The sequence below is a fragment of the Hibiscus syriacus genome, unplaced genomic scaffold (genome assembly GCF_006381635.1).
Source record: "Hibiscus syriacus cultivar Baekdansim isolate YM2019G1 unplaced genomic scaffold, ASM638163v2 tig00110183_pilon, whole genome shotgun sequence".
Taxonomy (NCBI): Eukaryota; Viridiplantae; Streptophyta; class Magnoliopsida; order Malvales; family Malvaceae; genus Hibiscus; species Hibiscus syriacus.
Genome location: NW_024062614.1, coordinates 62,312 through 82,747, shown reverse-complemented (window position 1 = coordinate 82,747; position 20,436 = coordinate 62,312). Strand labels below are relative to the sequence as shown.

The 20,436-nt window shown below is 31.6% G+C and overlaps 1 pseudogene; it reads right to left on the bottom strand.

The window, feature by feature from the left end:
* Window positions 1–5,919: 5,919 nt before the first annotated feature.
* LOC120217086 lies at window positions 5,920–7,922 on the bottom strand (annotated as a pseudogene).
* Window positions 7,923–20,436: the final 12,514 nt, after the last annotated feature.

Sequence of the window (20,436 nt, the reverse complement as noted above, 5' to 3'; positions counted from 1 at the left end):
AGAAAACGGTCAGTCCAACTATTTACTCGAAAAAATATAATCAAAAATAAGTAATAAGGATCGAAATATTACCTTAAAATTTAAACTTACCCTTTTCGTTAAAAAGACAACTGGAAATTACCTTAGCCTGACTCACTTACCTGTGTCCCCAGCGGAGTCGCCAAGCTGTCGTAACCGTCTTTCGGTTGGGCCCGAAATTGGGCTTCGACTTAGGCAAATGGATTGGAGTCGCCACCGATTATTTATTTTAAAAAATAAAACGGGTTGATCGGATACCTTATTTCTTACCTGATCCGCTTCTTACCAGTGATATGTCGGATTCGGGAGCCGGTTACAGTGAAGGAAGGGTTAGCACCCTTGAACTGCCCTTTCGGTACTATGTAATTTCCAGTCATCTTTAATTAAGAAAATTGTAATTTTAAATTAAAAGGTAAAAATAGCGATCTAGATTACTTACCTCTGATTGGTCAAAAAAATACCCTTTAAAATTCAAAAATGTGTTAGAAAAATGAAAATAAATAATACAAAAACGAACGAAATAAAGAAAGTAATATAAAATAAAGAAAATAAAAGAATGAAAAAGTAAAGACAAAAATAAATAAATAAAATGAAGAAAGATGATAACATATACATATAATATTAAATGAAACGGGTGAAAACCATAGTGAAAGAATGATAAATAAATGCTAAGACGAAAAAGAATAAATAATGATAACATAAAGTTAAAACGTCAAACCTAATCTATTAATTAATCAAAGTACAGCAGTGCATGAAAATGAAGAAAAAAACGGTGGGGGTAGATAGATATAATTAATGTGAGTATAATATATATATAATAATAATAGTAATAAAATATATATATACAACGACGAATATCAATAAAAATAGAGAATAAATATAATAGTAAAAATATATAAAATTAAATGAAAAAAATATATATACATAATATTAATAAAAAAAAATTACGTAACAAATAAAAATATATACAAATAGAAATAAGGGTCGAATTAAATAAGAAGAAAGAGTTAGGTGTCCAAATTCAAATAAAATAAAAATTACGGGCCAATATTAAAATGAATTTAGGGATGCAAATGGGGCCTTTTAACACAGCAGGGGACCAAAAGGGTAGTTTACCCTTTATTTCGTAAAAATACGCAGATCAGAAGATTGGTTCGAGTCTACACGTGGGTTAACTAGTTAATATAAATGTTAAAAAAAATTTTAAACCTTCATTTTTCATCTCTCTCGCCGAACAACCCTCTCTTCTTCTCTCCCTTTTCTCTGGTTTGTTCTTGAGTTTCAAGAACAGGCCATCGTGGTTCTTCAAGAACCCAGTATCCGACCACCGCATGCCGCCTCGTCGGCCACCGCGAACGGCGCTGGCCGCGGTCATCGGCGGCGAAAATGAAAAAGCTTTTATTTTTTTGAAAGGTCTTCTTGCGTAGGTTACAAAAATCCAACTAGTTTTTTAAAACGGGCCTCGGGGTCGCGCAGATCTAGCAAAATAGCTTCGAAAGCAACCCCCTTGGTCCTCGGCCAAAACGTTTTTTGTTGTTTAGAATCAAACCAGAGTGAAGGAAATACATACATACAAAGTAAACAAGAAAGGTATGAAACTTTTACCCTTTATTTTGCTACGAAACGATTACAAAATGTCGATCTCTGAAGTTACTTTGCTCGTATTTCACTAATGAACACTCGTAATGTTTGTATGTGCGGGCTGTCGTGATGATCTCGTGTGTTCGTCCAGTGTCAAAAAAAAAAAGATCCCCCTGAGTGTTCTAATTACTTGTATTTATACAAGCCTACTTTAGAGTTTTAATCCGAGTAAAACTCGGTTTGGTTGTTGAAGTCCTAAACTAACACGTTGCCTTGCTTATTGTTGGCGGTTGGCTTCGTGTGCTGATGGTTGTTTGACATTGAGGAGTTCAAGGCGCCGAGATAACCGGGAATGAGTACCGGTGAGACGTGAGACACGGGACTCTCGCATGGGGACAGTTACAGCGTTGGCTGGAACTTGCTAGGGTTCCTGGAAACCTTTGCTTGCTGGGTCACGATCCTGTTGGGCCACTGTTGGGCCCGAAAACATATGTAAATGTTGTTTTAATAAAACGAAAATAATTTATATATATACGTAATATATATATATATATATATATATATATATATAAATAGTGTGTCTACAGATATATTTAACATACACTGTACAAATATATTATTTAAATCCAATACTTCAAGTCTTTAACTATTTAATGGGTCAACTATGATTTATTAAATAAAAATTATTTCATATGTGATTTAATCTATGGTTTTTGTTGATATAGATAAAATAATAAGATTCCGACAGATACTTGGTAAGTTAAACCATGAAACACGTGTTTTCCTTCTTTTTTTCTTTGTTGTTTTCTTGGAATCCATTTTCAAAGGGTTTTCATTTTCTTGTCTCTCACTTTGTACTTTCTTCGCATGTATCAATAGTTTTTACTCTTTCTGCAATCATGCTTCCACTTTGTTGTATCTAAGACTAAAGCCACTGCTTTTACATTCTTGGTAAAAAAAAAAACCAAACAAGTAAAATAGGGTCAATAGAACTTAACTTAGAGCTCCAAGTTTAAACATCCTAATCTTTATAATTATACTGCTTTTGATACAAAGATAAAAGCTTTGTTAAATGAAAAAGTAAACTCCAATATTGCAGTATTTCTATATATATATAAGCTTAATTATCATTAGATTACTATTGCAGTATTTCTAACACATTTCACCTGCATTAGAGGATTTGTTTAGTTACATTGATGTTACTGTGGATTGTTTGATAGTTTATACAATAGTCTTCTTTATATAGAGAATTTTCATTAATTTTAAAAATAATCAAATAAACATGTCATTTAATTATAGAAGATAAACTCATTTATGCTAGTTTAAAAGTAAGCGAGTTTACACTCTCATAAAATTATTTTAAAATTAATATTTTTAATAATTCAATCGTTGACTTTCATATTATATTAATGTGATTTATACAAGTTAATTTTTAAGTAAATAAAAATATTATTTATTATATGTATAAAAAAATTAACAGTTCTATCTATCTATCAATAAACTCTTTGATCAGTATGACAGAGATATTAAATTAATAAAAAATTATATGCATAAAGCCATAATTATATTGATAAAGTGAATAACCAAATTATGAAAATAATAATTGTAAAAAAAGAATGAAATGTATAAAAAGTAGTTAAATAATATAATTATATTGATGAAGCGAATAACCAAATTATTAAAATAATAATTGCAGTATTTATTATATGCGAGTGGATTCATTCTCTTAATGATTTGAGTATGACCTACTTCAGTCCACTAATATTCTACCGACAAACCACAAATTAAGGCGAGTAAAAAACACTGCTGAATCAAAAGAAACCAACACCGACGCTATCTCTCCACCTTTTAATACAGAATGACATTGTTATCAACGCTGTTTTTTAATGACTACTGAGACGGATTAAACAGCATATGACGTAATCATGCAGACATTCGATGTTTGGTTTTTTCCTTTCCATTGGATTTTAATTTAATTTGAGTGGATTAAGGTATACTTAAAGCTAGATTAGAGAGGGAAACAGCTGCATGGCAATTAACCACATTACATGAATCTAATTGGAACATCAATTAACAAAATACATTTTTATTTTGTTTAAATTTGTGGGGCCACCTTTTGACTACCAATCATAAACTGCCACGTTTCAGAACAAAGAATCTATTTCGATTTTGTGGGGGCCACAGCTGATGCCGGCGGCTACTGGTGCCACTCCCAGATTCTTCCCCTCTCACGTGTCCCCATTAAAAGAAATGGGGATCTGTCGCTGACGTGGCAATTTAAGCTTCAATGGATTCCTTTCAGCCTTGTATTTCGTTTATGATTTAGATTCTTTTTGAAAGTTAATATTCTTTTATTGATTTTGACGTCACTATATTTTATTCAATTTAGAATATATTAATTTTGTTAATGAGAGATTTTTTTTTATAATTTAAATGTTTGACTTTAAAAATAAAATATATTTTATTATTTCAAAGTAAATTTGTGTATTATATGATAGTTGTTTTCTTAGAAGAGTATTTATATGTTGTAATAACAATAATAACGTTTTTTCTCAAATAGTTTAGGATGATTATATGGTAGTATTTTTCAAAATCTTTTTAATCATTTAGGATAAACACATAATTTTATGTTAGAAAAATATTTTTTTTAATTTTTAAAAGAAGAACTTATAACATATATTCAGGGATGAACGAATGATCATATTTTATATATTCGTCTCCCTTAAAAATTTATGAGTTCATATAACATTATATACTGCCTCCATCTTTACATTATATAAAATAATAATTACAATCATTGATTTAAATTCATCTAATTATTATATTTTTATATAAATTTAATCTGTCTTATACCATATAAAGGTTTATTAGAATAAAGTAATATGAAAGGATTTTTGTTATCATATGATGGGAAATTATTTTATTTTTTAAAAAGAAAGTAGATAGCTTCTTGAAAAATCAAAACAAAATGTTAAATTTAGATAATAATATAATATTACAATGAGAATTACGGGTATGATATTCTCTAAAGTGTAATTGTAGGGTGTAGACCCAATCCTTATTAAACGGGAAATGATGGCCCAAGTTTAATCCAAAAACCGTAAGCCATCCAGATCCAGTAAATTGAAGGGTAAAAGCGGCCTAATATAATATGCGGGTTAATTATTTAGTCAAATACGGCACGCAACAATTTACCTAGAGATGTACGATATTTTTTATAATGATTTAGAACTCGTCAATCAACGTGACGAGTTTTAATAAAAAATATTTTTTATTTAAACTTTTCACCGATGTGATAAATTTTAGTAAAAAATATTATTTGGACAAACTCATGTGGACGTGATGACTGAAGAGTTTCTCTTACACTACAACGTTTATTGTCGATCCAAAATTAATCTTGAAAATGACCTAATGAGTTAAAATTTTTACCGGCCGCTTGACCTATTGGGTCAATTTTACAGAGTTGAAGCCTAAAAAATCAATCGATATCCAACGTCTAATTCAAAACTCCAAAGTAAAATCAAGGTATAATTCTAAATTTCATCTCTCTACTTTATGAAAACTGATTGGTTAGTCCTTTTTTACTGTAATTTGTCAGACGTTGAGTTTATAATTTACGAAAACCGAGAAATTAGTAAAATTGATTTTTTTTAAATATTTGCATTAAATCGTCGTCGTTGGTTTAACATTTTATATGCAAAAAAAAAATTAGCAATTTATATGCAACATAGTAGTACAAATAAAGAGTACAGAGGCGGCTCAGCATCTGAACGATCATACAGCTGGACTCAGTGCCTTGCCCCTGATTCGAGCGATAACTACCCTTTGGCATCGCGGCTGGTATGTTGAAATCATTTGGGTCCGTCGTGAAGAAAATATGATGGCCACTGCTGCAAATTTCCCGACTCTCACCTTCCTTGATGCTCCTGCTTCCATCACCCGACTTTTGGACCAAACAGTACAAGTTCATATATTTATCAACAACTGAACTAATTTTTCAATTTTCTTAATGTACAAGGACCAAACTTTGGCAAATTAAAGGTCTAACTTTTCAATTTTCGAGGAATGAGATCCATATTACAACAGATAACTAACATTTACAACACATAAATTCAATACAATTCTGATCCATATCTGAAAACCTAATATGATCAATCGACTTCGAATTCAATCCAATTGGTTTAACCATAAAAAAGATATCAACTTGAATTCGAGATAACCGGAACTCAAAATGATCTGGAAATATTAAAACCAGAGTTTACTTGATTGAGGCAGGTCTAGTTGAAACCGAAACATGAGAAAAGAAGACTGCTGTTTTTCCTATGATGATTGGGATTTCATCTGCACGAATCTTTCGGCCTCCTCAAAGCGACCAAACATATTAAGAAGTTCAATCATTATACAGTAATGTTCTTCAGATGCCTCGAGTTTATACTTGCGAGTCATTACACTGAATATTTGGCAAGCTTCATCGACAAATCCAGCCCTTCAGCAAATTGATAAAACCACTTTGAAAGTGAAATGATTTGGAGCGAAACCATCATATATCATTCGATGGAAAAGACTAATTGCATCTTCAAAAAGATCATTATATCCATGAGCCTCAATAATGGCCGTCCGTGTCATTGGACCCTTAACACGGACTGCATCAAACACTAACTTTGCAGTGCTGATCAATCCACAAGCACCGTACATCTTTATCATCTCTGCCGAAACCGAAGGAACTGACTCGAAATTTTTCTTCAAGACTTGTCCATGAATCTCCCTCCCAAGCTTTACAGCTTTAAGTTCACTGCAAATGTCGAACATCCTTGCCATTACCACCGAGTCTGGCCTGTGTTTCGACAACTGCATTGACCTGAACACACCGATTGCTTCATGTAAACACCCACACTCCGCATACGACTCGATCATGGCCGTCCATGAAATTACATTCCTTGCCTCTAAACCATTAAACAACTTCAAAGAATAATCTAAAACACCACACTTTGAGTACATAATCATCAGGGAAGTAACAATAGATACATTGGGAAAGAAGCAATTCTTTACAGCATAAGCATGAATCTCCATCCCATGATTGAGAGCCCTCAAACGTGCGCAAACAGGAAGAACTGTGGCAACCGTGACGACATCAGATTAAATCCTTCCTGTTGCATCCATTGAACCGATCGCAAAGCCTGCTCAAGCCTCCCATTCGATATGTATCCAGACAATATAAAACTCGTCTGCCCGATTCCATGTCACCACACTTGCAATACATATCAACTAAACCTGACTTAATAGCCAGCTGCTTCGAATAACCCTTTGCCTTAACTACATAAGCATGGACCTCCTGGCCTATTTTCCGAGCCCAAACTTCCCCGATCACTGGAAGAATCATGGTAAGTACAACAGAATTCGGATATATACCTTCATTTATCATCCATCTAGTATAATTCAAGGCTTCCCTTCTCATCCTATTATGTGCAAAACCCGCAATCATCGCCCCCCACAAGACAATATCTCTGTCAGGGATTTCCTCGAACACGCGTTGAGCGAGCTTAATCTTCCCGCATTTAAAATACAAACCGATCAAACCAGTCTTAAGCATTGAACTGTTAACGAAACCATATTTAATCAAAACGAGCATGAGCCTTTAAACCTTGTCTAAACGCTGATGCACCGGCGAAGCTCTTGAGAACAGTAGAGAAAGTGTACTCGTTCAATCCGACGTCCAACGATCTCATTTCACAAAACGTAGAAAGCACATCCAAGTACCGTTTTTTACCCAACACAACATTTCCTCTAAGCAAAGCATTCCAGGAATAAGCATTGTTGCTGGTACATCCATGGAACACCCTTTGGGCGTCTTCGATGGAGCCACAAGAAGTGTACATGTGAGCAAGTTTGGCACGTAAAAACTCGTTGTTTTCAAGCCCATTGGTCCGAATATAAGCGTGGATTTGTCTTCCGTCGGCTAAGGATTTGGTACGAACGCAAGCGGCGAGGAGGGAAGAGAAGGTGGTGGGATTGACGGGGATGCCTTGCTGGTCAACGTAGTCCAAAATGGCGAGGGCTTGTTTGAGCTTGTTCTGTCTAGCGAATGTTTGAATGTCTTTGTAAATGGCCTGTGGGTTCTTGGAGTGGAGAGGTAAAGAGGAGGGAACGGGGGAGGGAAAGAAGGGCAATGAATGTGGGTTTCTTCTTCGTTTGCGGGGAAATTTGGGTGGGGATTTCGTGGAGGCTTTGATTCGGCAGAATTGTTTGGTTTTATGAAACAGAGGATTTGGAGGAGAAAGGTGAAGATTGAATGAAAGGGAATGGGATTGAATACATTCCCTCATTTCCTTGGAAATTTTCCGATTCCCAAATTTTAAAATTCACAGTAATTCATCCTTCATTTCAAAACTACATTTATCCTTTTTAATTATGAGAATAAATTTTTCATTTTAGATATTTCTTACCCTTCAATTTTTTAGTAAAGTACATATCCCGGGTATAAAATGTTGCTTTATTGATTATCCTTACTATTAAAAATTCTAGAATAATCATTTAACTATAAGACATTGATTTATTGAGTTTATCGATTGTTGAAAGTTACAAAATAGTTATTCAGCTATTTATATGTTTTAAACCTGTCTTTTTCACTAAAATAATTAATAACAATATAAGTTGGACGTTAACATACTGACTGAGGTATGATAATCGTTTAAGATTCTGAGATTAGATTTTTTCATATCTCAATTAGCAAGTTAACATCCAACTCAGACCGACATCAAATTTTTACTAAAAAAGAACGAGTTTGGAACATTTGAACAATCGATGATCATTTTTTAACTTTTAATAGACGAGGACTCAACAAAACAACACTCTAATTTAAATATCATTTTGTAACTTTTAATAATGAGAGACTCAACAAAACAACATCATATAATCAAAGGATCATTTATATACTTTAAATTTTTAAGAGACTAGGATCATTATAAAATAATTAAAGATATATACACTTGCTTTAACCATTTTATCATTAAAATTATTTAATAAAATAAATAAATGTACAAAAGTAAAATAAAAAAGTCTAATTTAAGTACTACATAATAAAATAGATAAATTATACGTATAATCATTAAATTATAAATAATTTTATTTTAATTTTTAATTCAAAAATTTTATCATTAAATTATTTAATTATATAAATAATATTAATTAAACTAACATAGTTGTTAAATGAATTTATATAACTACACTTTTAATCTTTATTATTTATATATTTTATAATTTTAATTTTTATTAAATCAAAAAAAATTATTCATCGCATAAATATTAATACATGTTATCATTAGATTGTAAAAATACTAGATTGTAAGAATGCTAAATAAAACAACAAATGAGAAAGGAAATGATCAGGTAAAAACGACATAACTAAACTAATGTAGCAGAGGCTTGACGATTTTCATGCAATAGGGCTTCAACTTCAGTTGGGGCAGTCAAACGTGAATGTCATTCGGGCGGTTCCAAGCTAGTTTTGCCATGCCATCGGCTACTCGATTCCCTTCACGAAGAACATGTCAGAATTGCAGTCTCTAATCTCTCTGGAGTAATTCCATCGGGTGGGAAGCAAGAGGAGATATGTGTTAGATTAAAATACATAATTACGGGCACATATTTATAATGTATATTGTTATTATAAAATATAACATAAATTAAGTGATCAATTATATTATAAAGTCATAAGGTATTAGAAGTGTCAAGGAAATAAAGTTGTAGATACTATTAAAGTAGTATTTATAATTAGATGAGGGACAAAGTTATAAGTACATAAAATAATTGATTCTTAAATAAGCTAAATAAATGATATCACTTTTGACTTCTTGGATGTCGATAAAGTATAAGGGTCAAAGAAATATGAGGGAATACATTATAGATATGTTTCATATTGCTTTGAGACTTAAGACACTTAACACCAGTAGTTAGCAATGCTGGAAAATGGGTCTTCTTTACTGTCGGAATTTCGAACAACAACATTGATATCATAAAAAGAGCAACAGGTTTCCACCATGGTTGTTTACCTGTTAGATATCTGGGACTTCCTTTAATAACAAGAAAAGTATCACAAAATGATTGTGGACCTCTGATTGATAGTATTAAATCTAGGCTCAACCTCTGGTCTAGCACACACTTGAGTTACGCTGGCAGACTTGAGCTCGTAAGAGCTGTACTGTTCAGCATTGCTAACTACTGGTGCATGAAATTACTGCTTCCTCAGTCTGTAATCAACAGGATAGAACAGCTCTGCTCCCGTTTCTTCTGGAAAGGCTCAGATAATACTTCTTCAGGTGCACGTGTTTGTTGGAATAAAAGTTGCCATCTGAAATCAGAGGGAGGCCTTGGGTTGAAAGACCTAAAATCTTGGAATAGAGCCTGCATAATCAAACTCATAAAAAATATACTTGCAGGCGATGGTTCCCTTTGGGTTGTTTGGATCAATGCCTATGTCATCAAGGATAAGGACTTCTGGAACATGGAAGGAGGTGCTAGCCTTAGTTGGAGCTTTAATAGAATTCTTAAACTTCGTAATGTAGCACACCCTGTCCTCTCGAGTGGAGCTTCCACCATTAGGGAAATTTGGCTAGAGATTAGATGCAAGGATGATAAAGTCCCTTGGCACACCTTGATTTGGTTCCCTCAACACATTCTTAAGCATAGTCTGATAGCTTGGATAGCGTTATTAGACAGACTCCCTACTTGTGATCGACTTCTACGCATGGGAATTATCACCAATGGGATTTGTGTTATGTGTAACGAAATACTGGAAACTCAGAATCACTTGTTTTTTAACTGCTCCGTTGCTTCTTTTTTGAGAGGAAAAATTATGCTTCTTATCGGTCTAAACAAGAACATATCTTCTTGGGAGGACATGGTAACTTGGGCTTGTAACTCATGGAAAGGTAAATCTCTCATTTCTAATATTCTTAAACTTGCTTGGTGTGCTAACATTTATGTTTTATGGGAGGAACGCAATCGAAGAATCTTCAAAGGATGCTCCAAAACTGTCGATGAACTTCTCAACATCATCAAAGAATTTGTTGGAATCAAGCTTAGGGGAAAAACCATTAATAGACTTGACTATGTAAACTCCAACCTCTGTACTTCTTGGGGTATTTATTAAACGATCGCTCTTTTTGTATATTATTTGTAATTCTTCTCTGTGATTGGTAATTGTTTTGCAACAGACATTGCTTATTTGGGTAATAAAATTTTATTTATCCAAAAAAAAATAAGATCGAGTTTTTCTAAAAGAATTACTTGTTCTTGTGATTCCAATATCGATTCCTATAGAGTTTAATCAACTCAAAAGGATAAACAAACTCTAAATGAGCTCATTTTTCATTATGTGTAAGAGGAAGAAAGGTTGAAGCATAATAAGTTTGAAAGTACTCACTTGAAAAGTGCATATAAAGATATGAGCAAAAATAAAACCATAATTTATTTATTAAGAGTCTAACTCAAAAGAGACAATAATATATTATAAAGGGTTGCTCTATTTTTAATAAGTTAGGACATACGAGGAAAAATTAAATTCTAAAATAGTAAGCAACTAATTTGGTTATTCTATGTGATTTAGGGGTTATAAGTTTTATGATCTCATAATTAGGAATATTTTTATATAAGATCTATAATATTATTTTTGAGGATGTTGAGTTTGGAGGAAGAAATAAGATTTGAGAAATTGATTTTAAGGAGGAATTGGTCATAACTCAATTCATATTATCATTTTTGATGATATCCATATGTTTACACACGTTGTTAATGAAGAATTGAATCTGGAATCTTAATAAGGTTATTTTGATAACTCTCCATTTAAGATTGGAAATCATTTCGGAAAAACAAACTCAACAACCTCATAGAACAAGTGTCATTAAGAAGATTCACGAGATGAGAGAAATAATATTTTAATTATTATGTTGTATTTCTTCAAGAAATAAGGATGACAGTGGAGTGATGGAGGATGATCTAATCAACTTTCATCATGTCATAAGAGTTATGACTCTCATAAGTGCAATAATGTCATGAAAAAAGAGTATAAGTTATATACAAGATAATAAAGTTTAATAACTTGTCTTATTACCTGAAGGTGTAAAATTAATTGGTTGTAAATGGATATTTAAAACCAAAATAGATGCAAAAGGTGATGTTGACAGGTATAAGACACATCTTATATATAAATGATATACCCATGAAGAAGGCATTAATTTTGTAGAGACTTTCTCTTTGGTTTCATTGAAAGACTATTTTAGGATAATCATGATACTTGTTGCTAATATTCAATCTTGACTTATATAAATTGGATTTCAAAATGATAACATTGATGAGATGTTTTATAAGGTGCAATTAGAAAAATTGTGTCTGATGATATAAAATTAATGATATGCAAATTAGGGAAATGCATTTATGAGTTTAAGTATGACTCCCTATAATTGTATAACAAATTTCACCAAGTGATTATATCATTTGGTTCTGGGATAAATTTGGTTGATAATTGTATATATATAACTGGGGGTAAACCAAATAATACCCCTTATTGATAAAGGAATCAAGTTTAGTCTTGATCATAGCCTTTTGAAACTAAGAAAATTTAAAAGATTCCTTATGCTTTGAAATAAATAAATATTTTAATGTATACTTAGGTTTATACGCATTTAGACATAGCGATGATTTTAGGATATTAAGCAGGTATTTCAACAATTTGGATATGGATTATTGTATAGCAGTCAAATTGATTCATACAATACATTTAAGAATAAAAATGTTACATGCTCACATATCAGAGGTCTTGTAAGTAAGAGATCATTATGTTTATAGACTCCGAATTACTGAAATATAAATGTAAAATTTTGTCACATGAACTGCTAATTATGAATTGATAAGAAAGACCACTTGAGTTATTTGTGACAACTAAGTTGTAGTTCTTTATTCCATATATATATAATATAACTTAAGTTTAAGAACATAAACATTATGTTTGTGGTTGTTAAAGAAAATTTAGAGTGATTATGTGTTTATAGAGCATGTTGGTACAAATTCATAACTGCGCGCTTACTAAAAAACTGTTGCCCAAGGTCTTTCATGAACACACTACTCTTTTGGGTGTAATATCATTTAAAGATATTCGGTTTTAGTGGGGAGTTCATAATTTTAATGCTCGTTTGTTATATACACAATTTTAGTTACTTTAGTTTAAGGATATTTATGTTAAAGTTATTTTCTGTAGAAATAAAGTTTGTTTTGGTAAAATTTGATCTCACTTAAAAGGACCAATTGAAAATAGACATGTGCGGTTCACATTGCATGTAATTTCTATACTAATGCTTCATGATTGATCTATGTCATTTGACAGTGTTTGTATACATGGCAATTGATGGGTCTAGTCATGATTGATACGACGAAGACCGTTTGATCCTATATGGATATAGTTGATGGATGAAATTATTATAGAATACATATTATATGATAACAAAATTTTGAGCTCATAAGATTATACATTTATCAAGAAACATATGTTGCCCAAGTGGGAGATTGTTATATTAAAATCCATAATTATGGGCACATATTTATAATGTATATTGTTATCATAATATATGACATAAATTAAGTGACTAATTATGTTATAAAGTCATAAGGTATTAGAAGTGTCATAAAAATAAAAGTGTAGATACTATTAAAATAATATTTATAATTCGACGAGAGACAAAGTTATAACTTATAAGTATATATAATAACTGATTCTTAAATAAACTATATAAAGGGGTCATGGTTTCTAATAAATAGATAATTTAGGATTTTCGCTTATCCCATTAGAGAGATTATAATCAAGAGAATTCTATCTTCTTAGAAGATCACTACCAAAGAAAGATTCAAGAACTTCAACCTATCAATTAATTCATGTATGCTTCCGCATCTATTTATTTTATTCTTGATGATTTGACATATTGGATCCTGATTGTTTTTCATATTTATTATGGTTTGGTTCTACAAGATGATCTCCATATGTGTTCCTTATAACAGCATGTTCCAAACCTCTTTATTATCAACTTAAACTATCATCATTTTCAAGTTTAAGCTCCAATATAACTTTAATCCTTCGAGGATCCCTCAAAGTTCACAGTTAAGAGTCGAACAAATTCCTATAAATTTTGAGAACCCTCCAATCCAAGCACAATTTGTTCGACGAATGATACCACCGCATTTTGTTAAGCTTGTTGATTTTCGTGGCCTGTCGGTATTCAGTTTGTACCGCCTCGGAGGTGGAGGGATCCATTTAGTTAAGCCAAGGGCCCTCCGATGATCAGTAGTTGACCTTTTGTAGTGATCTCGAACATGAACAGCTTCCAACATCAGTTAAGTGCATCTTTGGACTATGCTTTCAACTTCAACGACACCTGGCTCAAAAATGGCTCGATTGCATCTTGTCCAAATGCATCATATAATTGAACCAAACAAAATATTCCACTCCTTATTGTCCTTAGGGGAAATTGTTGGTTGTTGCAGGTTTTTTGTGATCCAATCCATGAATTCCATACCTAGAAACTCATCAATCTTCTCAGATAGTATCAATCCATTCCAAATTATTCGGGCCAGATAACACTCGTGAAAGACATGCGAATAAGACACCACATTTGCTTTACATCATTGCCTGCAACTAGGATCATCAGTTAAATGTCGGTGTGCACGTTCTTCATTGGTCAGGATTCATCCTCGACATATGAGCCATAAAAGTGTGTTGATTTCGGAGAGGCTTTTTAAGTTCTGCCAGTACTTTTTAGATCGATGAGATTGCTTCTTCCTCCACGTTTGCTCAAAGCTATAGGCCGTAGATAGTGTGAACCGTCTTGTCTCCTCCCAATTCCATCATAAGGTGTCTCTACTATTTAGTGATGGAGGTTGCACAACCGCAATTTATAAGAGAGCTACTTCGGGGAGCGATTGTTGAAGTGAGGTCCAGTTCCATTCTCCTTGTGACCATGGATCGAACTGGAATAGAAGTTAGAAAGGGGCTTGATGATCCTGAACGTTGATGCTCTAGGGGACCTGCAATACCCAGCCATTAGCCATGAGTCTTTCCAGAAGTCAACATTATCATCACTTCCCACAATTCAGACAATCCTATCACATACATCTTTCCAAACCGTGGACAGCCCAAACCATAATTTGCGAACAATTCCTTCGATTATTCGTGGATGGAAAACTCGCAGGTAACTTATATTTGGATCTTAGTACTCTTACCCAAAGTTGTTTATCATCATAGATTAGTGGAAACCCTAATTTCATAAGAAACACTTCGTTTTGATATTTGAGTATATATTTTAAAGGATCTCAAATGACTTATAATCTCTGTTTTTTTTTATAATACACGTTTAAATACCCTGTAGTCTATGATGTTTAAACTTGTAATCTCTAAGAATAAAAATAATTCATTTAATCACTTAGGTAATTTAATTCGTACTATTTTTTTTATTAAATCACTTAACTTAAGATTAACAACATATTTTGTTAAAGATTATATTATTAATAAGAATTATAGAAAGAAAAAGTTTGAAAACCCGAGACAATGAGGTGAGGGTGTTAGAGCCTAATTAATAAAACAAATTTATCACTTAGCTTAAGATTAACAACATATTTTATTAAGGGAAAATTTTACAGTGCACGTTGCACACCATAACATATCACTACAACAATGTGCTCGTCCAACTCAGTTGGTAGAGTGCAAGGCTTTTAACCTTGTGGTCGTGGGATTGAGTCCCACGGTGGGCAATTCATAATTCGGAGGTCTCCCACGGAAGCTGCTCTCAACCTGGCGTTGGGGGCAGCCTACTATCCTACCTCCCCTTACCCCATTACATATAGGAATAAGGGTCAGCTATTTTTTGAATTGCCCGTCCAGCTCAGTTGGTAGAGTGCAATGCTCTTAACCTTGTGGTCGTGGGATCGAGTCCCACGGTGGGCAATTCATAATTCTGACTGCCGGAGGTCTCTCACGGAAGTTGCTCTCAACCTGGCGTTGGGAGCAGCCTACTATCCTACCTCCCCCATATTCCATTACATATGAGAATAGGGTCAGCTAATTTTTTTTAAAAATATAAATTACAAGTTTTGTACCTAAATTATCACTTTTTTTAATTTTAGTATTTAAACTTTAATTTTTCAAAATCATTTGCGGTAATTCTTATGTGGCATGATATGTCAATTTTTCAATTACCACATCACTTTTTCATTTTTCAGTAATTTTTAATTAATTTTATTCAACTAATTAGGTGGTAACATGTCTCCACCTATAGGATAAAAAGACAAATCATTTTTTCTCTTAGTATGAATTGATATTGAGTATCTCACATGAGAAACAAATCACTCAACCATTGAGTGAAACTAATCATTTGACCAAATTTCACCATATTTTGTATTTAACTTATATGACGACATCACCATAAAATCAATATTTTTCAATGATTATAAGGTTAAAATATGGAACACTTTAAATTAATCACCAAAAGAAATAAAAATATATACTTTAAACTTATACTTATATCATTATTAAATTAAAAGCTAATTTTTCACTTTATTTATAAATAAAAGTAAAAATTAATCTATTTTTATAAAAATTATATGAAATAATTATAAAAAAGGTATATTTATAATATTATAAAAATATTTATTTTTTTAAAATCAAATTATTTATTTAATTGAAATAATATTATTTTAAAATTATCTATTTAATTTTAAATAATTTAAATTTAAGGTAAATTATAAGTTTAGTAACTAACTATCACTTTGGTTATGTACAATATTATTTAAAATTAAATCGATAATTTAAATTATTATTTCAAATAAATAATGAGTATTATTTCAAATAAATAAATAATATAATTTTAGAAATTAAATAAATATTTTAAAATATTTTTATAATATTATAAATAAACTTTTTAAAATAATTTAATATAAATTTTATTATTATTTTTGAATAGAAATTGATAGTATTATTAAAAAGTAAATATATCTAAAATTACAATAGAGTTTACAAATATAATCGTAAAATAATTACATAATTTAACTTTTTCCTATAACATTGAAACTAGCCATTTTAGATCACATAAGAATCATACATGGACAAAGTTAAAAACCCAACCAAAAGACTTAAACAAAAAATAGATGTGAACAACTCTGACTGCAACGGCGAACAAACCACAAAAGGGGATTAATCCACTGAAAGACCACTGAGAATTGTAAATCAGAGTTGAGCGTCATGAAAAACTATCCACAAACGTAAAATCACACATCCAAAATTAATTTGAGGATCCACAGCAGGGAAGATCAACGGGGTTACAAGTAAGCGTCATCTTGATCAGTCGTGGTGTCATCAAATCTCATCATGAAAAAACATAAATAAAAGAACGATTAAGCGACTGAGAAAGAAAACGAAAAATATGCCACAAATGCAGAGAAAAATGTGCCACAAAGACGGAGAAAAACGTGCCATGAAAGTAGAATTATTCTTATTAAAATACTAAGAAACAAATAAAAAAAAGAACCAACGGACAACAACTAGCATCAAAATTGATATCGTCGCTGAATAAACAAAATTAAATAATAAAAAGTTTATATCTATAAAAACGATTAAAGAGAAAACGAAAGGAAAAAAGAGAGGGATGGGGAGAGCGACTAGTTTAATATAAATTTATAAATACATACAAGTAATTATTTAATTATTTTTTATTTCCAAATAAAGTAAAAAAATTCTTTAATTTAATAATGATATAAGTAAGTATTAAGTTTGATATAATAAAAATAGATTTGCATTATAGTTGAATGACTAAACTTTCGATCATTAATTTAAAGTGTCATATATTCAATTTTAAAGTGCAACATATTATTATATAAATTAAATACAAAATATGATAAGATTAACATAAATGACAAGCTTAATTCAATAGTTGAGTTGCTTGCATTCTTCCTGTAAGAATCCTATGTTCAACTCAAGACAAAAGCAATAATACTTCCTTATATTTTATCATCATAGTTGATGACAAATATCATCATTTAATTAGTTGAATAAAATTAATTCAAAAGCATCGGAAAAAAATGATGTGAAAATTAAAACAATAGAAAATTTGACATGTCATGTTACATCTTAATGGTTTTTAAAAAAATAAAGTTTAAGTATTATAACTAAACAAAAATGATAGTATAAGCATTAAACGTAAAATTTGCCTTTTTGATATTTACTTAATAAGAATATTTTAATTAGTGATGTGTTTTAGTATGTCACTTTAATAATATGTTACGATATGCGTTATGATGTAGTCTCACCCTCTTATTATGACCTTAAATTACCCGGTGATTAGGCATCAGATCTACATTTTCAGGGGGTTTTTTGGTCTAATTCTCTTCAATTGTGTTAATCATTTTTCTGAAAATTTTCTTTCGACAAAATAATGTCGTTTTATATATTAAAATAAATGTTTTCTTTTGTTTCAGTAATTATGTTGGTAATTATCATCATTTGTTATTAAATTAATGATCCAATAATATATTTATATTCACTCATTTTCGTCCGGAGCTTATTTAGTATATAAATAATAATATAATATATTTTTTTAAAATAGTTTTTATTAAACATATAATATATAGTTTTAGAAAACGTTTTTGAAAGTATATAATATATAGTTTTTAAAAAAATCAATTTTTGAAAATATATAGTATGATTTTGAAAATATGTTTTTAAAAACATATATAGTTTTGAAAACATTTAAAAAACATATATATAGCTTTTTAAAAATGGTTTTTTGGAAACATATATAATATATAATTTTTGAAAACATATTATTTTTGAAAACATAATATTATATAGTTTTATTATATATTAATATTAATATTATTTATTATTATTATTATTATATTTTTAATTTTATTTTCGATTTTTCATGTCCAAGTCCAAATTGAGTCCAAGCAGTCCAGCAAGGGTGTCAAACCGGGTCATATCAGCCTGACCTAGCAAAGCAGGCCCGGTAAGGGGCCAGACCCAACTCAAGATAATTAGGGTTTCATCATAAGCTAAAGGTGGAGCAACATGTAAGCTGCCAGATTAGATTAATGACCCAGATAGCATCAGGAAGGCAAAGGGCACCATTCAACAGCGCGTGAGAGCCACGCGCTAACAAGGCTGAGATTTCCGGCACTGAAATCCAAAAAATCACACCCCGGGAATGAACCATCCCCAAAACTTTTGGCCAACAATGAGCAATAACAAACCAAAACAACATGGGATGAAACGAAAACCCTTAACCACGAGTAAATTGGGAAACAGGGGTAAACGACACCCGAAGCAAACGAAACGACCCTGAAAAAATCTTTCCGAGCGTGGCTATAAAAGCCCTTGCAAAACACAAGCGAACCAACGGGAAAAAAAAGCATCGAGCAGCAAACAAAGCAAAGCATTCGAAATAGCAAGAGAAAAATCACAAAAAATATCAAGTGCTCGGTTTTAGGGTGGCATAAAGGAAAGCACGGCCGTGGAAAGCCAAAGGTCGTCGGAAAAATAGAAGTTTTTGCCAAAAAAGGTAAAACCCGAGAACTCTTTTTTAGATCTACGTTGAGGAAAGTGTTTTCTTGGTATTTGGGGCTCAGATTTTGCTTTATGGGGTCGAGAGGGAACTTGTAGGTAAGTTTGGGTTTTTCGGCCACTGACGGTGGTGACCAGAGTGGTGGTCGGCACGATGAGGCTTCATCGTCGGGTGGCCTACCGTAGGCTGGTTTGGGGAGAGAGTTGAGAGAGTTTGGGGGTTTGATTTTAGGAAATGGGTGAAAATGAAATAAAAATGGTGTTTTAACGTGCATATATATAGGATACCTCTGTGCAATTACCAAATATTAAAATTATTTATGCAGTCTTTGTACTTTTGATGCGTAATTCATTTTAGTCATATATTGTAATTTTGCCCTTGAATTTTGAATTTATTCAATTTAATCTCAGTTTAAATTCCTTATATTTTGCAAATTGACTCCTCCTAACTTTTTATTTTTCTTGCAGCTTTCAAATAATATCAATTTGCTCCTTAATTTGAAATTTTTTTTTAGTTAAATCCTTTTAATTTAAAGTTTTTATGTTATATTTCTCAATTTAATTGTGTTTTGTTTTAATATGTAACACTGGTTTGATTCATTATTTTTTAGGGTCAATTTTAAATTCTTCAATGGTAAGTAATTCGATCGAACTTTTAAATTTTAATTTGACTTTTAATTTTCACCATTAAGACAACCGATAAATTAAATTGGTACCGAAATGACAATACATGAGTGCTAATTCTTCTATGACTGTAATCGACTCTCAAACCCGATTCAATTATGATAAAAATACAGATCAGATAAAATGGTAAATTAGGATATCCGATCAACCTAATTTTAAATAATCGGTGACGACTTCATCACATCGAAATTAAGTTGAAACCAGATTCTGGACCAACCTGAAGGACGGTTACGATAATATTTATAGTCAAAATCAAAACTCAGTTCTGCAATTAAAATAATAAGTTCAGTATTATAGTTAAAATAATTAAAAAATTAATAATCTTAATTATAAGTTCACCGTCTCCGCGGCTGCATCGTATATTGCACCGCCTTGCATGCTGATATAAATATTTCACCGTCTGTTTTTACATGGTAAACATAAAGTGTCGTTAAAGCAGGTGTAAGGGCACGCAGAACTGGGTTTTTTGGATACCAGTCCTTGATGGCTCCGGTTCGAAGATCAAATGTGCTATCGGTTGTTGGACAAACTATACAACCATCCTGTAAAAGGGGGAAAAA